Consider the following 24,923-nt stretch of genomic DNA (forward strand, 5'->3'; position numbering starts at 1 on the left):
GCCATCGCTCTACCAGGGAGCTCCATCCCAGCCCCTGATGAAGCATTTTGACGTGATGCTGAAGGAAAGGAGGCAGGGGAGGAACGGAGGCTTTTCATTGGAGAAACAGAGTGAGAATTCTTTCTAGCAGATGGACTTGGGGTTGGGGGAGAAAGGCGGAAGAAGTAGCAGAGAAAAGATCAGTGGCGGATCAGATAGAAGGCCACTACACAAGCCCTTAGAAAGGGACGAGGCTCCTACAAGGCACAAAGGGTGAGGATTCAGCCAGGTGGCCAGATGCAAGCAGAATTTCTTCTTTCATTTGTCTGGATGACAGTCCAAGATTCCTAATTCTGGATGATTGAGTTCTTTGGTCAGGAGCCTGGAGTGAAGAACTCTAGTGTATTAAGACTCTGTACCTTGATGGGAATATTTGTTTGTTTTAATTCTCTCCTTCCTAAACAGTAACTAAGTAGATCTACCCTCAAGGAAAAATGTCCTGTACAGATCAAAGGCTTATGTTCAGGACAAAGAGAGGACCTAATCAAAAACACAGGCTTGGGCTGGGGTTGTGGCTCAGTGGTAGAGCGCTCGCCTAGCATGTGTGAGGCCCTGGGTTCGATCCTCAGCACCACATGAAAATAAATAAAAGTATTGTTTCCACCTACAACTAAAATATATATTTTAAAAATGAAAAAAAAAAAAAAGACACAGGCTTAGCTGGGCACTGGGTGGCATGCCTGTAATCCCAGAAGCTTGGGAGGCTGAGGCAGGAGGATCACAGTTTGAAGCCAGCCTCAGCAACTTAGTGAGGTCCTGAGCAATTTAGCAAGACCCTGTCTCAAAATAAAATATATAAAAAGGACTGGGGATGTGGCTCAGTGGTACATTTCCTACCTAGCATGCATAAGGGCCTGGGTACCATTCCCAGAAACACACACACACACACACACACACACACACACACGATATATTTTAAGGGTAACGCTTACAGATTAAATGTAGGGTGTGAAGGAAAGAGCAAAGGTGAGGATAACACCAGGATTTGGGTCTGAGTAACTGGAAAATTGGAGTTACCACTTATTCAGAAAGGCTGGGGGAGGAAGGGTCCACTCTTGGCTGTGTTATATGTGAGAGGTTTTTAGACACACAAGTAAAGAGATAGATAAGTAAAATATCTATTTATTTACTTACTTATTTATTTTTGATACTGAGGATTGAACTCAGGGGCACTCAACCACTGAGCCCCATCCCCAGCCCTATTTTGTATTTTATTTAGAGACAGGGTCTCATTGAGTTTCTCCGGGCCTTGCTAAGTTGCTGAGGCTGGCTTTGAACTCACGATCCTCCTCAGCCTCAGCCTCCTGAGTCGCTGGGATTACAGGCTTGCACCACCGCACCTGGCCTTGAATATTTTAATAAAAAGTTCTGAGATGTTACCCAGATACAACAAAGAAAAAGAGATGAAAAGGAGGGACTCATAGATATGGAAGATAGAATAGTCTAATAAATGTTGGCTGGAGCGTCAGAACAAAATAAAGGAAAGAAAAGCAGCAATTGAGGGGATAATAACTTTGAATTTTCCAAAATTACAGAAATACATGAATCCTCACGTCCAAGCAGTCCAACAAATTCAAACAAGATAAAAAGAAATCCATTCTGAGAAACATCACAATAATATTGTAGAACCATGAAAAAACAAAATAGTGTGCTTTGCATGTGTCCCCAAATTTCATGTACTGGAAACAATCTCCAAAGTCATATGGAGGTGACGTAATCAAAATTAGATAAGGTCCTGAGGGCGGGGACCCCATGATGGCACTGGTGACTTTATAAGAAGAGGAAAAGAGACCAGAGCCAGCACTGGCTTTGTCCTGCCCTGTGATGACCTGCATCGCCTTGGGATTCTGCAGACTCTCCACCAACAAGAAGGTTCTCAGTAGATGCAGCTTCTCAACCTTGACCTTCCCAGCCTCCAGAAGTGTCCAAACTAAATTTGTTTTCTTTATGTATTATCCAGTTTGTAGTATTTAGTCCTAGCAATCGAAGATTCTAAAAGCGACCTGGAGGGAATAATTACCTATAAAAGAATGACATTTTGAATGTCAGCAGAATTCCCAACAGCAACAGTAGAAACCAAAATACAACCCCCCTTTTTTTCTGGTATTGGGTATGGGACCCACAGGTGCTCTATCGCCGCGCTGCATGTCCAGCTCTTTATCTTTTATGTTGAGACAGGGTCTCCCTGATTTATTTGTCTAGGCTGACCTTGAACTTGCCATCCTCCTGCCTCAGCTTCCTGAGTCATTCGGCCACCATGCCCCACGCAACACCGCTGGTTGAAAAGACTATTCTTTCTCTACGGAATCTTCTTGGCACCAAATGCTATCTTTAACGTGCTGAGATAAAATAAGCATGTACTTGAATTTTATGCTGAGATAAACTGGATTTCAAGAAGAAGGGTAAAAAAAAATGACACTTTTCATGGTCAGTTGAGATTCTACCAGCAACTGACCCTCACTTAAGAAAGGTGCTCCTTAAGGGATGTATTTCTGGGAAAAGGAGGGAGAATCTGAGATCCAAGAAACAACATTTCGGCAGCAGCATCTGGCTATCGAGCTAAAAAAAAAAAAAAAAATCACTCACACAGCTGGGCATGGTGGCGCCTGCTCTAATCCCAGCGATATGGGGGATCTGAAGCAAGAGGATATCAAGTTCAAGGCCAGCCTCAGCAACTGAGCAAGACCCTATCTCAAAATAAATCAAAAGGGCTGGGGATGTGGCTCGGTGGTTGAGCGCCCCTGGGTTCAATCTCTGGTGCCAAACAAACAAACAAAATTAAGGAAGCCACCCCTTAGCACCTGTAGCTGCGGCATCCTGAAACTTGCTACTCAGTCACCCCCAGAGTAAGGTCCTGTGGCGAGGGGTAGGATCTCTGGGCTTCACATATTCCTGGGATAAGAGGAAACCGAAACGCCCCTGGGTGGCATGCCAAGGGATCAAAAGAATGGTGGCCCAAGGAGGAAGCCAGCTGAAGATCTCAAAGCAAAGTCTTGTCTCCTGGGAGACAAGAGACTAGACCAACCAGAAGCCCACAGTCAGACATGGGTACTGAGTGGTCTGTCACCAGAATAAGCATCCCCAGCGAGTGCTAAGCAGTTACTTGTAAGGAAAAGGCAGCCCATTGCTGTGGGAGAATGAGGCACCACTCCTTTATCCAAGTTGCCACAGTACGCTTAGAAATCATGTCCTGTGGCGCTCGCCTGTAATCCTAGAGGCTTGGGAGGCTGAGGCAGGAGGATCAAAGCCAGCCTCAGCAATGGTGAGGCCTTAAGCAACTCAGGGAGACCCTGTCTCTAAATAAAATACAAAATAGGGCTGGGGATGGGGCTCAGTGGTTGAATACCCCTGAGTTCAATCCCTGGTTCCAGAAAAGAAAAAGGGGGGTGGTGAGGAGACCGACCTTTGGGGTAAAGCAAAGAACACACATTTAAGGAGAATGTGGGCTCTCTGGAGGGACAGTCAGCAACCTGGTTGTGAAGGGTGTTAATGTTTATAGAGAGATGGTTGCTAGGGGATGGTCTAGAGGTGGAGCTAGGGCGGAGCTACACAATTTCAAGTCAGGTTTCCCTGTGCTGGCCCATTACCCTCATTTTACAAGCGCATGGGTCAAGGGCACAATTGTTCATGGGTGCTTTTTGCATTTCAGTGGTTTGTGGGTGTTTCCTGCACTTGAATGGTTTATGGGCACTTCCTTTGAAACTTAGTCTCCCTTTATTTCCAAATTTCTAGACCAATGATCATGTTCCTCACTGGGTAACAACTTTGACCCAGGGAAGATGTGTGTGTGTGTGTGTGTGTGTGTGTGTGTGTACTGGGGATTGAACCCAACGACACTTTATGGATAAGCCATACCCTCAGCCCTTTTTATTTTGAGAGTCTTGCTTAATTGCCAAGGCTGGCATTAAACTTGTGATCCTGCCCCTTCAGTCTCTCTGATAGCTGGGATGACAGGTATATACTACCATGCCTATTGGCCCAAGGAAGATCTCTATTTAAATTTAGAAATATTTAAGAGTGGTCCATATTTTCTTATAAAGAAACTGAGCAATAGCCACCATTTTATATACTTGTAATGTTTAAGAGACTTTAGCCTAGTTGGTATATGCCTGTAATCCTAGTGACTAAGGAGGCTGAGACAGGAGGATCAAAAAGTTCAAGGCCAGCATCAGCAACCTAACAAGGTCTTAAGCAATTTAACAAGACTCTGTTTCAAAAGCGGAGGCGGGTGGTGGTTTGAGGATGTTGTTCATGGTTAAGCATCCCTGAGTTTAATCTGTAGTACAAAAGAGAGAGACAGAGAATTTAGCCTATTCAAGTAACAGCCATGTGACACTATATTTAAAATATGTAAATGATGTAGACTTAGGATTTTAGGTTGAATTTGTATTGTTTGTGTATACTATTGGAATATCCAGGAGAACTTTGGGTTCAGTGGACTCAAAAGTTTAATTTGTTATGTCAATATTATTTAATATTTGAGAAAGTTTTGTTCATTCAGACAGGTGAAGTATTTTACAAAGAAAAAGAATATATTAAATTTTGATCCAAGTGGCAGAGCCTCTGAATGGCTGGATGTTTCTGGTCTCTGGCTTCTCCCTCCTTGTAAAACCTGAACTGAGCTAAGACCTGGACACACCTGGAAATAAATTCCTTAACTTGCCTTCCAGGAAAAGCCTCCAAGCCTTTCACTAATGAATCTTATGATTTAGAACCGGCTTTTCAAGGATGGCCAGGGCCCGGGGTGCAGTGGTGCACACCTGTAATCCCAGTGGCTCAGGAGACTGAGGATGGTGGATTGCGAATTCAAAGCCAGACTCCCCAGCTTGGAGAGAGTCTTTGTGTGTGTGTGTGTGTGTGTGTGTGTGTGTGTGTGTGTGTATGTGTATTTTGTACGGGGATGGAACTCAGGGGCACTCGGACACTGAGTCCCATCTCCAGCCCTATTTTGTATTTTATTTAGAGACAGAGTCTCACTGAGTTGCTTAGGGCCTCACTAAGTTGCTGAGGCTGGCCTCCAACTTGAGATCCTCCTGCCTCAGCCTCCCAAACTGCTGGGATTAGAGGCGCGCGTCACCGCATCCGGCTCTAAATAAAATATTTAAAAAGGGTGGGGACGTGGCTCAGTGGTTCAGAGCCCCTAGGTTCAATCCCCGATACAAAAACGAAAAAAGGATGGACCTGAGCAGAAGCAGCCAGGTTAGCTGGTCATGGATGTCACAAGCTTGAAATCCCCTGCATAGAACAGAACCCCGGCCCTGACCCAATAAAGAAGCTCGCCCGCCCCGTCCCCCGCGAAGAGGCGCACCTTCCAGTCATCCAGCGACTTGCCCCTCCTCCTCCCTGCAAACCACCCCCGCTGCCAACCAATCGGGAGACAGTTGGAGCTTATTATAGCCTCTGGCCTTTTTGCTGGTGTCTGTGCGATAAAGCGATAAAGCTTTTACTTTTTGCAAAAATCCGGTGCCGACGTGTTGGCCGCTCTGGTGTCAGGCAGCGATCCCTCGCTCCACAGCAAATCCTGATTGTGTTCAATCATGGGGAGCGGGCTTTGTGCTTCAGGAGCAAGCCAGTCCCCTCCAGGTGCGAGTGGAGTTGGGGGTGCATCGTGAAGAATCAGTTATTTTTTATTCCTATGTATGTATTTATTTATGATCTTGAAGAATAGACGGCAGTCACCCTGATCCCCGACAGTCACCAGTGGCTGTACTATGGGCTGATCTGTAACTTAACTTCTCCCTCTTCGTGGGGAGTTGGCCCCTCCCATAGAAGCTGACACCCCCCACCCACTCATACCCAGACTGCGGGTGCTGGCTTATGTCCTGAGTACGTAGGTACAAGACGTGCACATTTCTGAGAGTGTACTTATTACCTACTTACCTCTCCCGACCCCTCCTTTGTGATTTTTCTGTCTAAATGTCTTAATGGGGGGTTGGAGTACCGGGGATTGAACTCAGGGGCACTCGACCACTGAGCCAGACCCAGAGTTTTTATTTGGAATTTTAGAATGGTGCCTTAATAATAATTGGTTCAGGAAGAGTGTTTTGCAAGTTGTTTGAAGGGGATTTGTGTGTGTGTGTGTGTGTGTGTGTGTGTTTCTGGTACTGGGGATGGAACCCAGGAAAGCTCAACCACTGAGCTATATCCCTACTCCTTTTTATTTTTTTTTATTTTGAGACAGGGCCTCACTAAGTTGCTAAGACTGGCCTGGAATCTGTGATCCTCCTGCCTCAAGCCTTCTGAGTACCTTGGGATTACAGGAGTGTGCCACTGTGCCCTGCTATTGATGTAGTTTTTACTAATGACTAAAAAGCAGACTCAAAGCTACGTGTCTAGGGGCTGGGGATGTGGCTCAAGTGGTAGCGCGCTCGCCTGGCATGCGTGCGGCCCGGGTTCGATTCTCAGCGCCACGTACAAAGATGTTGTGTCCGCCAATAACTAAAAAATAAATATCAAAAAATTCTCTCTCTCTCTCTCTCTCTCTCTCTCTCTCTCTCTCTCTCTCTCTCTCCTCTCTCACTCTCTCTTTAAAAAAAAAAAAAAAAAGCTACGTGTCAGTGGTACACACCTGTAATTCCAGGCGCTAAGGAGACTGAGGCAGGAGGATGCCAAGTTCAAGGCCAGCCTCAGCAATTTAGCAAGGCCCTAAGCAATTTACCAAGATCCTGTCTCTAAATGAAATATAAAAAGTGCTGGGGATGTGGCTCACTGGTTAAGTGCTCCTGAGTTAAATCCCAGTAACAAAACAAGACAAATAAACACAACAACAATAACAACTGAAAACCACTCTGAGTTAAACTCTTCTCTTTACAAACTACCCAGCATTTGATATTTTTGTTGCAGCAAGGGAGAACTAGGCTAATAAAGATGTGATGCCTGGAGCTGACACAGCCATATTGTGAACACGAGACAAGGTACTAACAGCACAGAATGGCATAGTAGAAATATGGAAAGAAGCTGGATTGCTGAGCCTCCAAAGTAACCAATAATCAGAGAGTATTTTCAATAATATATTTGCTTCATTTTTTTCTTATTTTCATAAAGTCCACATCTTAGTATTCTTTCCCTATTTTAAGATTTCCCCTTGAATATTATAAAATTGATCTTGTATCCACATCTTCCAAGATGAGATATTTGCTTATTCTTGTTGTTTTATGTGAGGGTAAGGATACTTTCAAATCTTCAATACAAGAGTTATTTTGGCTAATCTTTCTTTCTTTGGGGGGAGAGGGGTACTGGGGATTGAACACAGGGGTACTCACCCACTGAGCCACATCCCCAGCCCTATTTTGTATTTTATTTAGAGAAAGGGTCTCATTGAGTTGCTTAGGGCCTCACCTTTGCTGAGGCTGACTTTGAACTCATGATCCTCCTGCCTCAGCCTCCTGAACCTTTGAGATTATAGGTGTGCATCTCGGCACTTGGCATATAGCATCACTTATGCCATATTCTATTTATTAGAAGCAAATCACTAAGGCCAGCTCATGTTCAAGAGGAGAGTAATTAGACTCCATGCTTGACACACCAAAGGATTAGCAAATTTCTTTTAAAATCAGCACACCAGACTATCTACAGCACATCAAGACCCTGGGCATATTTTTATGCCCTCATCTCCAGAACCTTGGTTGTTCCTTGTAATGTCTACTTTCCAACATCTCCAGGGCCTCCAAATCAGTTTTTTTAAAAAAATATTTATTTTTTAGTTGTAGTTGGACACAATATCTTTATTTTATTTATTTATTTTGATGTGGTGCTGAGGATCGAACCCAGGGCCTCGCACGTGGTAGGCAAGCACTCTACCCCTGAGCCCCAGCCCCAGCCCCTCCAAATCACTTTTGAAGTCAACTCTGCTAGGCGTCTTTAAAGTATACTCTCATTCTAAAATTTTACCCTTCTCATTCTGGCTCAGATTGTCTACCCTTCCCATTCGCCCCTTTTTGCTGAGTCATATCACCCCCACCCAGAACTATAAGGGAGAATCATAAGATGATAAGTAAAATAATAAAGTAATAAATTACTAAATTTTGAGGTGATTTGTTAGCAACATGTCACCCAGAACCACTATCTTGTTTTGAAGGCTGATTTGCTAGCCGAAGAAAAGTCCGAGAGGCCAACCAGGCATGGTGCTGGACACCTAGAGGGGTCCCCACTATTCAGGAGGCTGAGGTGAGAGGATTGCTTGAGTTCGGGAGTTCGAGACCAGCCTGGGCTACATAGCAAAACCATGTCTCAAATCCACACACCAAATAAAGAGGTCAGAGTAGTTAGCCTAACCTGTCCATTCAAAAGGGACAATGTCCCAAGCCTAAGTGTTAGTTACTGGTGGCTGCAGGGGAAGGAAGGAAGTTAATATGGTGGGTTTTTGTTATTTTGTTTTGTTTTGGTGCTGGGGATGGAATCCATGGCCTCACACATGCTAATCAAGGGCCCTACCACTGAGCTACAGTCCCAGCTCCTATGGTTTTTTTTTTTTTGCACCAGGGATTGAACTCAGGGGTCCTCGACCACTGAGCCACATCCCCAGCCCTATTTGTATTTTATTTAGAGACAGGGTCTCACTGAGTTGCTTAGGGCCTCCCTAATTGCTGAGGCTGGCTTTGAACTCGCGATCCTCCTGCCTCAGCCTCCCGAGCCACTGGGATTACAAGGATTACACCACCACATCCAGCACTAAGGATGTATTTTTTCATATATTTTTAGCCATTTGTATTTCCTCTCAATAGACATTGAAAAATGTCAATTTAGGTCTTTTGCCCATTTATTGAGTGGGTTATTGGGTTTTTGTATTTTTTTGGTGTTAAGTTTTTTGAGTTACTTATATGTGTGTTTTGAAATTGAAGTAACCACTCACTCCCCATTCCAAACATTCTGTGTGTCTATGTTCAATGTATCAGGACAGAAAAGTTGTCTCCAAAGAAGGTCCAAGGAGTTCTCAGAGAGAAAGGGAAACTCCATTCAGGACAAGCAGGGTTCCTGGCAGATGTGGTGGGAAACAATTTGAACATGAACCAGTAGAGACATAGACAGAGGTTTATTTAGGAAAGTAGATATATATGCAAGGGAGGTGGGGGGCCATCTAGAGAGATGCCTTAGGCTAAAGGAAGGAAGTTGCATTCAAGGAAGAATGCAGGCCATGTCCAGAGGGCGAGAGTACAACAGACCCTTGCTGTGGGTGTTAGTAGTTATAGAGGGATGGTTGCTAAGGCCTGGATTAGAGGTGGAGCCAGGGCAGAGCTACACAATTTCACTGCAGTTTTTCCTCTACTTGTGCATGTCCCATGATACATATGCAGACAAGGGCATGGGTCAAGGGTGCCAGCCAAGGGTGTAGACTGGGCTGTTCAGGAGTTGCAAGGGTTTATGGGCACTTCTACCTTTACGTAGTTCATGGGTGTTTCCTGAATTTCAGTGGTTCTCCAGTGTGGACTTTCTTTGAGTTTCAGTATCTTTCCCTTTATTTCCCAATTCCTAGCTCAGATGCAACAGTGTGTGTGTGTGTGTGTGTGTGTGTGTGTGTGTGCGCGCATGCGTGTGTGTCTAGATTCAACCCACATGCTAGGCAAGTGCTCCCCACAGAGCTACACCCCCACTAATTCCTTTGAAACTTTGTGTCTAAGCAAGAGAAGTTGCTCATTAAAAGCTGTCTCAGTACGGTATTAATAGTAATTGGATTGCAAACAACCCAAAAGTCCACCAGTAGAAAACATTTAGTTGGGCTGGATGCAGTAGTGCATGCCTATAATCCCAGTGGCTTGGGAGGCTGAGGCAGGAGGATCTCAAGTTCAAAGCCAGCCTCAGCAAAAGGGAGGCGCTAAACAACTCAGCCAGACCCTGTCTCTAATAAAAATACAAAATAAGGCTGGGGATGGGGTTCAGTGGTCAAGTGCCCCTGAGTTCCATTGTTGCCAAAATTTCAGTCCTTGTCCCCACTACCAATCCAATAACGAGGACATGATTTTGAGAAAAAGGAAAAAACTTTGGTAGCAAAGGAGACGCACAGGAGGACTCCTGTCCCAAGAAGCTGTGATTCTGCCCCAAATGGGGATTTTTATTTTTTTATATTTATTTTTTAGTTGTAGTTGGACACAATATCTTTATTTTACATTTTTATTCTTATGTGTTGCTGAGGATTGAACCCAGGGCCTCACACGAGCTAAGAGAGCATTCTACCACTAAGTCACATCCCCAGCCCTTTTTTTAATATTTATTTTTTAGTTGTAGTTAAAATGGGGACTTTATAAAAATATTTGTAGTTGTAGATGGACAGAATGCCTTTATTTTATCTATTTTTATGTGGTGCTGAGGATGAAACCCAGTGCCTTATGCATGCTTAGGCAAGCGCTCTGCCGCTCTGCCACTGGGCCACAAAAGAGGTGATTCAGAGAAAATGAGATTAGGGAGGAACGATCAGGAAGAAGACCAGAGAAAAGATCAGGGAGAAGAAGGTAGAAGGCTCGGAAAAAGAAAAACAATGTATTTTCCAAGCCACAAGGGATATAGTCAAAACATCAAGTGAACCCCTGTTATGTAATCCTTGGATGAGTATCTAGAAGTATAGCATCTCTTAAGATCTGTGCAAGACTGGTTCCAGGGTCCCCTGCTTAGGCAATAATGAGAAGAAAAAAAATCTGTACATGTTTAATACAGACCCATTTTAGGGGAATAGTTTCCATCCATGGTTGGTTGAATCCACAGAGGAGAACCCATGGATATGAAGAGCTGACTGTGTGTCCTTGAATTTTGAACCATGAAGATATATCACCTCCTGAAAAAAAAAATGAACAAGATTGAAATTAAATAGCAAACAAAAGAAAATCAAAACAACCCGGGATGTCTAGGAGAGGTTAGCAGGTCACCTTGGAGCAGAACTAGTCCACCTTTCTTACCTGTAAAACTATTATGGGTGACACATAGCTATTGCTAGGGGACGGGTATAATAAGGCCTTTCTTGTGGCTGGATAGGACCTGCCCCTCCCAGTGGCCCTTCGTATGCAGAACCTGTCCCAGGGGAAGTGTGGAAGTCAAAGAGAATCCAGAGAATAGAGGGATGTGGGCCTCAGCCCTCCACTTTGAAAGAATCTCCCTTCTTAAGGCTTAAGGAGGGGGCTGGGGATGTGGCTCAAGCAGTAGCGCGCTCGCCTGGCATGCGTGCGGCCCAGGTTCGATCCTCAGCACCACGTACAAACAAAGATGTTGTGTCCGCCGAGAACTAAAGAATAAATATTAAAAATTCTCTCTCTCTCCCTCTCTCCCTCTCTCACTCTCTCTTTAAAAAAAAAAAAAAGGCTTAAGGAGGGTCTGGGTGGGGGTCAGCTTCCAGGCATGGGACTTGGGAAATTCACCAAGAAGGAAGAAGTTGGACTAAGGTCAATATGGTTGCAAAGACTGTGAATGGGAAAGGCAGGTTCTTATCGTGGTGGGTGGTAGCTCCAGGCTTGGAGGCCTTGTGTTGTGGAAACAGAGCTAAGTATTTGAAAGAAAAGCAAAGAGGCTCGCACTTGGAATCCCAATCTCAGGGCTCCCCAGAGGCAGGGTCCAAGTTCCTTGGCAAATCATTAGGGCCTAGCTCTGAATTAAACGTGGTAGAATGGAAAAGACCATCCTGGCTGCCATCAGCAGGACTCGGGGGCAACACTGGCAGCAAGAAAAGAAGGTGTCTTTTCAGGACTGCTCAGATTCTGTTTTTTTCTCCTGCATGAATTTGGAAGCAGGACTGGGTTGGAAGCAGACTGCCATCTTGGATAATTCATCAAAGAAAGAGCCCAAGAGACAAACGGGGCTTTGTGTTAATCTGGGCATGTGGTTCCTCAATCTGAACATAGCAAATGGAATGATATTAAGGTATTGTTTTTTAAAAAAAATACTTTTATAGTTGTAGATGGACAATAGCTTCATTATATTTATTTTTATGTGGTGCTGAAGATGAAAACCCAGTGCCTCTGGGCTGGGCTGGGGCTCAGTGGTGGAACACTTGCCTAGCATGTGTGAGGCACTGGGTTCGATCCTCAGCACCACATAAAAATAAATAAAATAAAGGCATGCTGTCCATCTACAACTACAAAAATTATTTAAAAAAAAAAAAACAAAACAGTGCCTCACATGTGCGAGGCAAGCGCTCTACCACTGAGCCCCAGCCCCAACCCTTAAGGTATTATTGATAATTACTTTGGGTGTGATTTTGGTATTGTGGCTATGTCTACAAGAATTCCTTCTCTTTAAGTGATATATACTGAAATATTTATGGATGAAATAATGTCATGTTTGGGATTTGCTTCAAAACACCCAGAACGGAGGAGGTGAGGGGGAAGGAGAAACAGAGGAGGTATAGATGACACCAGATTGGTCATAAATTGATAGTAGTTACTCTGGGTGATGGGTACATGGGTGCTCCCCCTTTTTCTGTAAGCTTAAAAATGTTAAATGTTTTTCTAAAATGTTTAATAAACAAAAGCCGCCAGGTGTCCTGGTGCACACCTGTAATCCCAGGGCTCAGGAAGCTGAGGCAGGAGGATCGAAAGTTCAAAGCCGGCCTCAGTAATTTAGTGAGGACCTAAGCAACTCAGTGAGATGCTTTCTCTAAATAAGATACAAAATAGGGCTGGGGATGTGGCTCAGTGGTTAAGTGCCCCTGGGTTCAATCCCAGGTACCCACCCCCCAAAAAAGAAAAAAGCCATACAAACTTACTTAACTCCAAACTGGTAAAACCTGCCCTACCCAGCATGCTTCTGTGCTATTTGTTCCTAGGGTTGATTGATCTTTTTTTTTTTTTTTTCCAACTCTAGGTCACCTCTCTGAAGTGGGAAACTTATTTCAAACATCTTTCTACTGTGGCTGGGCAGATGGAGGTCATGGAGGACAGTGGTTACAGTCCAGGACATGTGCTACCTACTCAAAACTGGGCATGGCCACTGAGTACCTGGAAAGTTCCTCTCCTTCTCCTTCTCCTTCCTAGGGACTGAACCCAGGGGCACTCAACCACTGAGCCACATCCCCAGGCCTTTTTAATATTGTTTTGAGACAGGGCCTTGCTAAGTTGCTGAGGCTGGCCTTGAACTTGGGATCCTCCTGTCTCAGCCTCCCAAGTTGCTGGAATGACAGGCGTGCACCACTGCACCTGGTAATGAAAATCCTTTTATAAACATAAGCTTTTTGCAGGGCTCAGAAGCAAGATTTCTCCAACGAGTTTTTTTTTTTTTTCCCCTCTCTTTTTTCCTCCTGATGCCCTCGATCTCCCAAGGCAGGTCATAGAAACTAGAATCCCGTTCTCCCAAAGCTCTCCCATAAAACCTAGAAACATTACGCTAACTTTCCCTGACTTTTTGTGTAAGAAATCCATAAAGAAATCCTCTGACCTGCCTTGTATGGCAGGGTCATACCCAAGGGGTCCTGTCCTACTCTGGGGAGGAAAGACTGCTACACAGAGAGACCCAGAAGAATTTGGTGTTATCAGTTTACCCAGAGCAGATGTGGCTTTTGGGAATTGAATATTGTGTCAATTTGAAAGAATTCGATGGATATAATGGCACTGTTGTGGCATTATATCACTAGTGATATGGAAGATACACTAGTGCTGGGCACCCATTTAAGCTGGTTTTAAAAATGAATAGGAACTGAGCGTAGCGGCACATGTCTATAATTCCAGCAGCTCAGGAGGCTGAAGCAGGAGGATCGCGAGTTCAAAGCCAGCCTCAGCAATTTAGTGAGGCTCTACACAACTCAGTGAGACCTTGTCTCTAAAGAAAAAAGAAAAGAACTGGGAATGTGGCTCAGTGGTTGACTGCCCCTGGGTTTAATACCTGGTAACACACCCCCCCAAAAAAATCCCTTCTATTTAGGAGCACTACAACTGGTAATTTAGAATAATACCATTCCTTCCCTTTGTCATTAATATATGTTTGCTACTTCCTGGCAAATGTTGCTGGTTTGCTTTTTGGTTGGTGGGTAGAAGGTGAGTATAATGTAGTTAAGATAGCAAATTGTCCCATAAGTAGGTACTGTGTACATGGTATCTCTCCATATTGCACTTGATGCTCCAAATTATTCATTATGATGTTAAATCCACTATCCAGTGTGTGAGGTAATATTTAACTCCATATACTGACAATCTGAGCTTAGTACTTTCCTAGGTTTGAAAATTAACTTAGAACAGGATTCTTCTGGATTTGTTCAGAGCACCATACCTGTAAAAAGGAATGAAGAGTCATTGGAAAGTTGACCCAGAAGGGTGAAAGGTCAACTGAGGTCTGGGATTAGAATCCCAAATAGGAACTGGGAAAATAGCATCTATCCTTGATTAGCCCCGGGAGCTTTTATTCTTAAATTCAATCTTCCAGAAAATTCTATCCAGAAATATTCAGAAGGATTGGGCTTTGGCATCAACCAGACCTAGGTTCAAATCTAGATTCTGTAAAAATCTAAAAAATATTTTGCAATTACTTGAAGTGATTTATATAGATACTTTGTGACCCGGATGGTAGTGCAGCATTTCACATAAAGGCAAAATACTGGAAGCATTCTTAAAAATGTGTTCTTATTAGTTATACATGATAGTAGAATGTATTTTGACATACTCTACATATGTGAAGTATGACTTATCATTTTTCTGGTTGTACATGATGTAGAATTACATTGGTCATGTAATCATATATGTACATAGGATAATAATGTCCAATTCATTTGGAATTAAAATCAGCATGCTACAGTGATACAGCCTCATCAATGTTTACAGCAGCTCAATTCACAATAGCTAAACTATGGAACCAAACTAGGTGCCCTTCAACAGATGAATGGGAGCATTTTAAATATCTTTTTTTTTTTTTTTTAGAGAGAGAGAGAATTTTAATATTTATTTTTTAGTTCTCAGTGGGCACAACATCTTTGTTTTGCACGTGGTGCTGAGGATTGAACCCCGGCTGCACGCATGCCAGGCAATCGCGCTACCGCTTGAGCCACATCCCTAGCCCTTAAATATCTTTTGAAATAGGTTTGGAAAAAATAAATTGTGAAGCCGGGTACAGTGGTGGATGCCTGTAATCCCAGATACTTGGAGGCTGAGACAGGAGGATTGCAATTTCAAGGCCAGCCTCAGCATCTTAGTGAGACCCTGTTTCAAGATACAATTTTCAGAAAGGCACTGGGGATGTAGCCCAGTGGGAGAGCACCCCTGGATCCAATCCCTGATACAGCAAAAAGGAAAAATAAATTGTAATGTATTCATAATGTTGTGAACTGACGTAGGCCATTTTGGTAAGGCAAACCTGAAGCTCCCTTTTAGCCACCATTAGAGTTCAAGGTGAGTGAGGCTCAACTATTCCTCACCCTGCTTCCAAGTTATAATGAAAGTAGCTCCGAGACCCAAATCAACCATATGTATATTAGAAGCAGCCAAATCACAAGCACAATCCTTTGATTGGACTGTGGAATTCCAGTTCCCTGTCCTTCCATGCAAGGTTCTTTTGAGACAAAGTATCCAGCATCAGGAAACCACAGTGTCCAAATTCATGGCTGCACAAAGGACCCATTAGAGATTTAGCCTTAGGTGCCACTGAACACGGGCCACGTGCCTATCTAGATTCCCCCCACCCTGTTTGTGCAAGGGGGAGCAATATCTCAAATGGTTCAGCCAATCCACAGGCCTTGAATAGTTTTCAATTTCAACAAGAAGAGCTTTTTCTTATCTTTTTTTTTTTTTTTTGCTGTAATTTTTTTGTTTGTTTATTTTGTTTTGGTTTGGTTTTTGGTGCTAGGGATGGTATCCAGGGCCTTCTGCATGCTAGGAAAGAACTCTACTACTGAGCAACACCCCAATTCAATAAGAGCCCTCTTCTGGAGCTGGGGTTGTGGCTCGGTTGTAGAGCGCTTGCCTAGCACAGGTGAGGCACTGGGTTCAATTCTCAACAAATAAAATAAAGGCATCCTGTTCATCTACAATTAAATATATTAAAAAAAAAAAAAAAAGAGAGAGAGACCTTGTAGTTTTGGAGCCTGAGGCAGGAGGATCCCAGGTTCAAAGCCAGCCTCAGCAATGGCGAGGCCCTAAGCAACTCAGTGAGACCCTGTCTCTAAATAAAATACAAAAAAGGGCTGGGGATGTGGCTCAGTGGTCGAGTGCCCCTGAGTTCAAACCCCAGTACCCGCCTCCCCCAAAAAACAACCCTTTCCTAATAGCCATTATACAGACTTACTTGAACACTATTCTCATTAGCAAAACACTTGGTGTGAATGGGAGAGAAAAGTGCTGTAGATGAAATACTTAGAGGTTGACTTCTCTGATTAAAACCAGCTGATCACTTCTGGAGCGTAACTTCCTGTAAAGAGCAACAAACTGCACCCGGAGGGCTGCTTAAGTATGTGTTGCACACGTTCCTAACATGCTGTCTATATTTAAAGTAAATTGGGGCTGGGGCTGGGGCTCAGTGGTAGAGCATTTGCCTAGCACACGTGAGGCACTGGGTTCAATCCTCAGCACCACACAAAAATCAATCAATCAATTAATTAATTAAAGGTCCATCTGCAACTAAAAAAATTTAAAAACAAAAATTAAGTAAATTACACTTCCGGTTTCTCTGCACCAATGATTGAGATAAGGTGCAGGCAGAAACGCTACTGGCACAAAGCACTGTGGGTTGTTTCTTTTTTTTTTTTTTCCAGCACCAAGAATTGAACCCAGGGTGCTTAAGCACTGAGCCACATCCCCAGCCCTTTCTATTTCTTATTTTGAGATACGGTCTTGCTGAGTTGCTTAGGATTTCGCTAAATTGCTGAAACTGGCCTCAAACCTTCGATCCTCCTGCCTCAGTCTCCCAAGTCTCTGGGATGCCAGGCCTGCACCACTGCACCTGGTTGTGGGTTGTTTAGGAGATGCATTGTGGGAAAAAAGCTTGACGTTGTGGTGTTGTTAGGTGCTCAGTCCTTGCTGACATTGAAAGACCTGGGGGAAATTTTCAAAGCAAGATTAAAAAACATTTTCTAACCCTTTGGCCCCAAGTGACCACAAGGTGGGTGATCCTGACTCTCTCCACCAATCAAAACTCACCAATGAAGCATTCAGGAAACTTCTCATGACCCCAAGGGCTGCACCTACCTCTGTAGCACCCCATAAGTCATGTCACCATGAGATGCCAAGACAGTGTAGTGAGGGTGAAGACCCGGCTGTCCAAAGGATGAAAAAGAAAAATTATGATGCCAAGCTGTGCCAACCAGAAATGGAGAGAGAGAGAGAGAGAGAGGGAGAGAGAAAGTACTGGATTGTGCCAAGAAAACAAAATGGTATGAACAAATCAAGCTGATCAGCAATGCAGCTAACTACTGTGGCCTCCACTACAGAGGCCCACGAACCAGCTACAGAAAAGAATGCAGCTCATCCAGGAGTCCAAATTCTTGGGTGGTGATGCGGAACACACCCAGTTGTGAAAGCCTTGGATTTTGCTCTGCTTCAAAAAATCTGAGCTCAGATTGGCAGCAAAGAGAGACAGGGGATCGATGGCAAAGGCTCAGGAGGAAACCAAGAACCATGAGGATCCTGGGAATCAAATGAAATTGAAAACACTCCTGGGCAGCAACGTTTACCAAATACTTTTCCACAACAGAGCATGTGAGCGGAACGAGCTGTTCCTGCCAGGTGGCACAGCCTAAGCGACACACCTGAATGATGATGCTAACATATCCCACCGCTCTTATCCTCAACAAGGCAGATTGACCCACGAGGGGGACCCAGACTACACTAGCCACGAATGACATCGTCATCAGCAAGTTCACACAGTACCTGAGGCAGGGTGCCCACAGCGAGCTCAAGAAGAATTTGGATAAAGGGAAGCTGGAGAGAAGAAACTTCCAGAAACCAACATGGACATTTTTGAAGATATTGGGGATGATGTGCCCTCCACAACCAAGACACTTTGGGACAAGGAGCCAGAGAGACCTGGATCAAGAGTGGGAGTGAATCGGAGTCCACAAGATGCAGGGGAAAAGAGAAGGCCCAGCTGGGGCCTGGCTTTGAGAAGCTGAAAGTGGACCATGGGTGTGGACAAAGGACCTGGGCCTGCCAAGTTCGTTCATGAAAAGTGTGCTGGGCCTGCTGGCTGCGAAGGCACTGAATTGCTAAGGAAGCCAGAAAAAAGCCGATGAGAGAATTTTTTAGGGTGTTCAACGGTTCTGGCAAGCGCTGCCCAGCCGTAATGGCTGTGGACAGTGACGCAGAGAAGCTGTACCCCAAAATAAGCCAGAATAACAAGAAGGAACCTTTGTGCCACTAGGACGCTAATATTCTGGAAGAATACCATGAGTCCATGAACCACAAGGAGGTCTGATCCAAAGCTGTACCCCACTGTGCTATCAAGATGTCTGAGAGACGGGCGCTGTGGCTCACGCCTGAGATCCCAGCAGCTCAGGAGGCTGAGGCAGGAGGATCTCGAGTTCAAAGCCAGCCTCAGCAACTTAGAGAGACCCTAAGCAACTCAGTGAGACCCTGTCTCTAAATAAAATACAAAATAGGGCTGGGGGTGTGGCTCAGTGGCTGAGTGCCCCTGGGTTCAATTCCCAGTACCAAAACAAAGAAAACACATAACCAACACACTAATCTCTAGTTCTAACTAGAGAGTCTCTGCAAGGTCGTGTTCTCTACTGCTTGCTTTTTACAATTCTCAGAAAGGTTGCAAGGTGTTTTTAGTGAATGCACATAAAGTTTCATTGTATAATCTTTGGTTCTGTTAAAACCGGTCAACCTCAGAGGCTGGGGCTGAGGCTCAGTGGTAGAGCGCTTGCCTCGCATGCATGAAGCACTGGTTCGATCCTCAGCACCACATAAAAATGAATAAAATAAAGATATTGTGTCCATCTACAGTGAAAAAAATATTTTAAAAAAATCAGTCAGCCTCTGATGTCCTGGGGAGCTGCTGCAGGACCCGAGACGCTATGCTGGAGTGGGGTGGGGGTGGGGGTGTGTGGCCTGTGTCCAGGCTTTGTGGCTGTCAGTTTCTGAGTGCCCTCTTCCCACGGACTGCACCTCATCTCCGTGACTATGCAGAGGTATCTTGTGCATGAGTTGATTCTTCGTGGTTACATGATTCTGGCCAAGACATTGATGCAGGCAGCCAACTATACCATGGGCCGAGAAACACCTTCCTCTCCAACCCTGGTGATGTCCATCTCACCCAATGGCTAAGCAAAAACAAGGACAAAACCCACTTCTGGTACCTGGGCTTGGCTGGAGTATGCAGCCTCGTGTGGGGTGGTGGGTGGCAGAGCTGGAGGCGACCCTTCCCCTCATTTGTGGGCTGGAGAACTTCAGAATTGAAATCCTACAGATCAGTGATGTAACAAGTTCAGCCTCATCTTGACACCTGAGAAGCCATTCTTCTTCACATTCTCGTCCTTTAAGCAGGACCCAGCCCTGGTGTGATCACAGAGGGTGGCACTGCTCTCCTGCCAGCCAAGCTGACAGTCATGTGGTGGGATGGCCCAGTGTGGGGACACAAGTTTTTTTTTTTTAATATATATATATTTAGTTGTAGATGGACACAATATCTTTTTTTTTAATTTGTTTATTTTTATGTGACTCTGGGGATCAAACCCAGGGTCTCACACATGTGAGGCAAGTGCTCTACCACTGAGCTACAACCCCAGCCTGGGACACAGGGTTTTTGCATCTCCACTCCTCTGTCCCCATTCTGCTCCTTTTGGGAGATGGATTTGGGTCTCTGTGGTCAAGTGCCCCAGCTTAGCTGAGACCCTCCTTTCTACCCACCTCCTTCTCTTCTTCAACTGCCCCAGGAAGACAATAAACTGCACTTTGGGGATCCAAAAATATAAATAAATAAATAAGTTGGTTAACCTGCAACAAATAACTTACAGAAACCAGAACCCAGACTATGAAATACTATGTAGCTGTAAAAAAGAATAAGATACAATCAACTCGGTAATGATGTTACTAAATGGCAAATAAATGCCATGTATTAAAGCCGAATACCACACTGGAAATTAATAAAATACATCTCTACTTCCTGCCTTGGTAAAGTAACTGATATATATATATCTCCTGCTCAGCCTGAGTTCTATCATATAGCAATAGTAGGGTCCAGTCCCTGATGAATGTTAAAGAAGTTTAAATTCCCACATTAGCTGAAATGTTAGCAAGTACACAGAACTGAGAAGGGTCCTGGTAGTGGGTGCAATTTTTAAGTACAAAAAAAAGCAGGGATATATAACATGACTTTATTTTACTAAAAATAAAATCATATATGTTTGAACAGGTATAGAAGAAAGTCTACACAGATACTGTTGTTACATCTAAAGGGCAATCAGAAAGGAAAAGATAGAACCACTTTTTCTTCATGCATTTGTATATTTTGAAATTGTATGTATTACTTTGTGCCGCAGCCCGGCTGCAGCAGAATAAGCTGGGGGTGACGAATGACTTGTGTAAGTTGATGCAGCAGGAATAGGAGCCGTTTATTGTAGGATAACAGAGGTATTTATACATTTTGCACAGCTTATCTAATTAGCATAAAATAGATACAGCAGTCAACCAATAAGGATTCTCCACACTTAATGGCTCACTTTTGTTACTTTACAAACCACTCCCTCTGGCATTTTGCCAGGCGCCATCCAGACTTGTTTACAGACTCTAACAACTTTGGTCACATGAATTTTAAAACTTGACACTGTCAGGACTGGGGGTATAGCTTAGTGGTAGAGCATTTGCCTGGGCAGGCTGAGGCAGGAGGATCCTGAGTTCAAAGCCAGCCTCAGCAACTTAGCAAGGTCCTAAGCAGCTCAGGGAGACCCTGTCTCTAAATAAAATATAAAAAAGATCTCCATCCCCAGCATTGCAAAATAAAACAAAAAGAGTTAAATGATCTTATAGAAGAATGTGGTGAAATGTTTACACACATATTGTTAAGCAAAATAGTATTATATTAGCTATGACAACCATTAACTTCGCATCTGTATGCAAACCCCTTGTGGCAGATTGTATTTTCTAAACATCTCTCTGACATGTAGCCCAACAGTCTCCTCTTACAGTGGGACTTTGGCTTTAACAGGCCTCTATTGAGAGGTGTGGGGTCTGTTTCTTTCTGCTATGGTTCAAATATTTTTTCCAAAACTCATTTTGAAATGTAACTGCTGCTATAACATTATTTAGGGGACTGGGGGCTGGGGGCTGTGGCACATGCTTGTAATCCCAGAAGCTTGGGAGGCTGATACAGGAGGATCACAAGTTCAAAGCCAGCCTCAGCAATTTAGTGAGGTTCTAAGCAACTTAGGGAGACCCTGTCTCTAAATAAAAAATTTAAAAAGGGGCTGGGGATGGGGCTCAGTGGTTAAGAACCCCTGAGTTCAATCCCTGGTACCGGGGGGGGGGGGTAGGTAGTCTATGGGGTTTAATGCAGAATGGGGAAGACAAAAAAGAAGGGGAACTGCTGGGGGGAAACCGAGGACACAGGACCTGCTCTGGTAGTCATGCATTCCAACCAGCTCTCATGAAAATTTGTCATGAAAAGAATTGCTGGGGAGCCATGGTTTTTGCCCTGTCTGTGCCTGTGTGATTATCTAGAAATTAAACTTACTGGTACCTTCATGCTATGGTTTGGGTATGATTGTCCTCGAAAGGTTCCTGTGCTGGAAGTTCACCCCTAGTGTGGTGGTGTCAAGGTGGTAGAACTTTTAAGAGGTAATGCTTGGGCACTTGCCTGGCATGCGTGAGGGCCTGGGTTCTATACCCAGCACCAGAAGAAAGGAAGGGAGGGAGGGAGAGAGGGAAGAAAACAAAAGGTCAGGCTTAGGCCATTGATCTCTAGGCCTTAGAAGGGATTGATGTAGTTCTCTTAGACCCTGGTAAATTCCCTCAGGAGTGAATTGTTATAAAAGAGCAAGCCTGGCCTCTGAATCTCTTTGGCTTCTTGTTTTGCCATGTGACTTCCTCTGCATGTTCTCCTGCCCTTGTGATGCCATCCTCCATGAAGCCCTCATCAGAAGCTGAACTCATGGGACTGCTAGTCTTGAACATACAGCATCCAAAACTGTGAGCTAAATAAACCTCTTTTCTTCATACATTACTAAGCCTCATGTATTTTGTTATAGCAATAGAAATCAAAATACTTTGCTATTAGATTTCCTCTATTTCATGCTCCACATATAAATAGAAATCACTTATTAAATAATTCATTCATTTATTCATCAAATATTGTGTTCTTACAACATCTTCTACGAACACTGAGTTGTTATACTTTCACCTATGTATATCCTCCATGTAACTACCATCCAGTTCAAGATATAAAGCATTTTTAGTACCCGAGAAAGTTCACCTGTGCTCCTTCCAAGTCTGCCTCTGTCACCCTTAAAGATAAGAAATATTTTGACTACTCTCATCATAGAGTCAGAAGATACAGGTTTTTTTCAGGATGGTGGTAAAATCACCAAAGTAAGTGTCCAGTGGCTTAATAAGATGAAGTTCCCATTAAAACTTGGAAATAAGATTGCCCTCTGACTCAGTCAGGGTTTAATCAGGAAAAAAAAATATTTCAAACAGAAAGATTCTATGCTGAGAATTTAAGGTGCTTACAAAATCCTCAAAAGAGCTTGAAGAGCTGAAGGGGAGGGACTGTCGTTGGGCTATTGATTTCAAAAATCACACGACTTTAGCTGCAATCCAGAGATGAGGAAGCTGCCACTTTTCTACCAGAATCTGGCAACTAGACAGAGAGATTAGAGTCTGGCCCCCTCTACACCAGCACCTGTTCACCAGCACCAAGCAGAAGAAAAATGACTTCTGTCTTACTTCCGCTTTCCAAAATATAGTACAAGTATATCTCATCAGTGAAATCCCAATCGTGTCTGGAAAATTCTAGTGCAAGAGAGTCTGGGTAATATAGTTGTTAGCTTTCCAGCCCCTGAGATAAGAGAGAAATCAAAGAGGGGGTAAAGATGGATACTGAGTGTCTGGCACACAGCTTCTGAGCATGACATGTCTTAGAGGAGACTATAGCTACATACGCCCTCCAGGACACTGGCTTCTGAGCCATCATGATTTTGCTATTGTTAAATCAAAAGTATGAGGGAGGGGAGGTGGATGGGAATAGCAAAGACAGTAGAATGAATGGGGCAGAACTTTCCTGAGTTCATATATGAATACATGACCAGTGAAACTCCACATCATGTGCAACCACAAAAATGGGAAGTTAGTTATTTATTTTTATGTGGTGCTGAGGATGGAACCCAGAACCTTATATGCACGAGGCAAATGCTCTATCCCTGAGCCACAACCCCAGCAAGAATGGGAAGTGATACTCCGTGTCTGTATGATATGTCCAAATACACTCCACTGTCATGTATAGCTAAAAAGAACGAATAAAATAAATACATAAAAAGTATAAACAGACCTCAAAAAAGGAGAAATTAGTGATAAATTTATCAGAAGCATGTTATAAGGAGCTTGAGAGAAAGAAATAGGGGTACTTAAACAGTGAACAAAAAAGAACATGCTTTTGTGTGTGTGTGTGCGTGTGTGTATGTGTGTGCGCACACGCACGCTGGGGATGGAACCCAGGGCCTTGCACATGCTAGGCAAGTACTTTGCCACTGAGTCACACTCCAGCCCTAAAACATTCTTATTTTAGTCAGGGTTGTTAGTCACAAGCCCCCCACACCCAATCAAATCAGCTGATGCAAAAGAAGAGACTGTCCTTATACCCATTGGGTGACCAATATAAAATAAATAAATAAAGAGATAAATAAATAAATAAATAAATGCCAAGTGTTAGCAAGGATGTAAAGAGGCTGGGAACCTTACGCACGGTTGGTGAAATTACACAGGGCTACCTCCTCTGTGGAAAACCGTATGGTAGTTTCTCAAAAAATTAAAATACGATTTCATGATCTGGCAAAGCCCACTTCCTAGCTGAAAACAGGGTTTATACTGGGGACTGAACTTAGGGGCACTTAACCACTGAGCCATATCCCAATCCCTATTTTATATTTTAATTTAGAGACAGGGACTCACAGATATGCTTAGGGCCTCACTAAGTTGCTGAAGCTGGCTTTGAATTCATGATCCTCCTGCCTCAGCCTCCCGAGCTGCTGGAATGACAGGTTTGCACCACCATGCCCAGCTGAAAACAGTCTTGAAGAGATGTTTTACAAATCCATGTTCATAGCAGAACTATTCATAATAACCAAAACACAGAAGCAACCCAAGTGTCCATCAACAGATGAATGGATAAACAAAATGTGATAAATCCATATAGTGGAATACTATTCAGCCTTAAAAAAGGAAGGCAATTCTGACATGTGCTACAACATGGAGGGACCTCAAGGATACTGTGAGGATATTAAATAAGATAAGCCGGTTGCAGCCAGGAGCAGTAGCACATGCTTATAATCCTAGCAGTTGGTGAGGCTGAGATAAGAGGATCAAGTTCAAGGCCAACCTTGGCAACTTGGTGAGACCTTGTCTCAAAATTAAATTAAATTTTAAAGGGGCTGTGGGTGTAAGTCAGAGCTGCATGCCCCTGGATTCAATCTCCAGTACTGGGGAAAACAAATTTTTAAAAACAAATAAGCCAGTTGCAAAAGAATACAATGTAATTTCCAGAGTACTCAAATTCATAGAGAGAAAATGGAATAATAGTTGTCAGAAGCTGGGGGAAGGGAGGAAGGAGGAATGATTGTTTAATGTGTACAGAGTTGCAAATTTACACAAAGAAAGTGTTTTGGAGATGGATGGTGGTAACAGTTGCTTAACAATTCCAAAGTACTTAATGCCACTGAACTGTACACTTAAAATGGTTAAGATGCTCCTGTAATTCCCATGGTTTCGGGAGGCCGAGGCAGGAGGATCGCAGTTCAAAGCCAGCCTCAGCAACTTAGCAAGGCCCTAAGCAACTCA

At 43.8% G+C, this 24,923-nt stretch overlaps 1 pseudogene; it reads left to right on the top strand.

The window, feature by feature from the left end:
* The window catches only part of LOC143639382 (protein Red pseudogene), a 164,980-nt pseudogene extending 145,778 nt beyond the window's left edge, over positions 1-19,202 (top strand).
* The last annotated feature ends 5,721 nt before the right edge of the window (positions 19,203-24,923 follow it).

Source organism: Callospermophilus lateralis, chromosome X (genome assembly GCF_048772815.1).
Source record: "Callospermophilus lateralis isolate mCalLat2 chromosome X, mCalLat2.hap1, whole genome shotgun sequence".
Lineage (NCBI taxonomy): Eukaryota > Metazoa > Chordata > Mammalia > Rodentia > Sciuridae > Callospermophilus > Callospermophilus lateralis.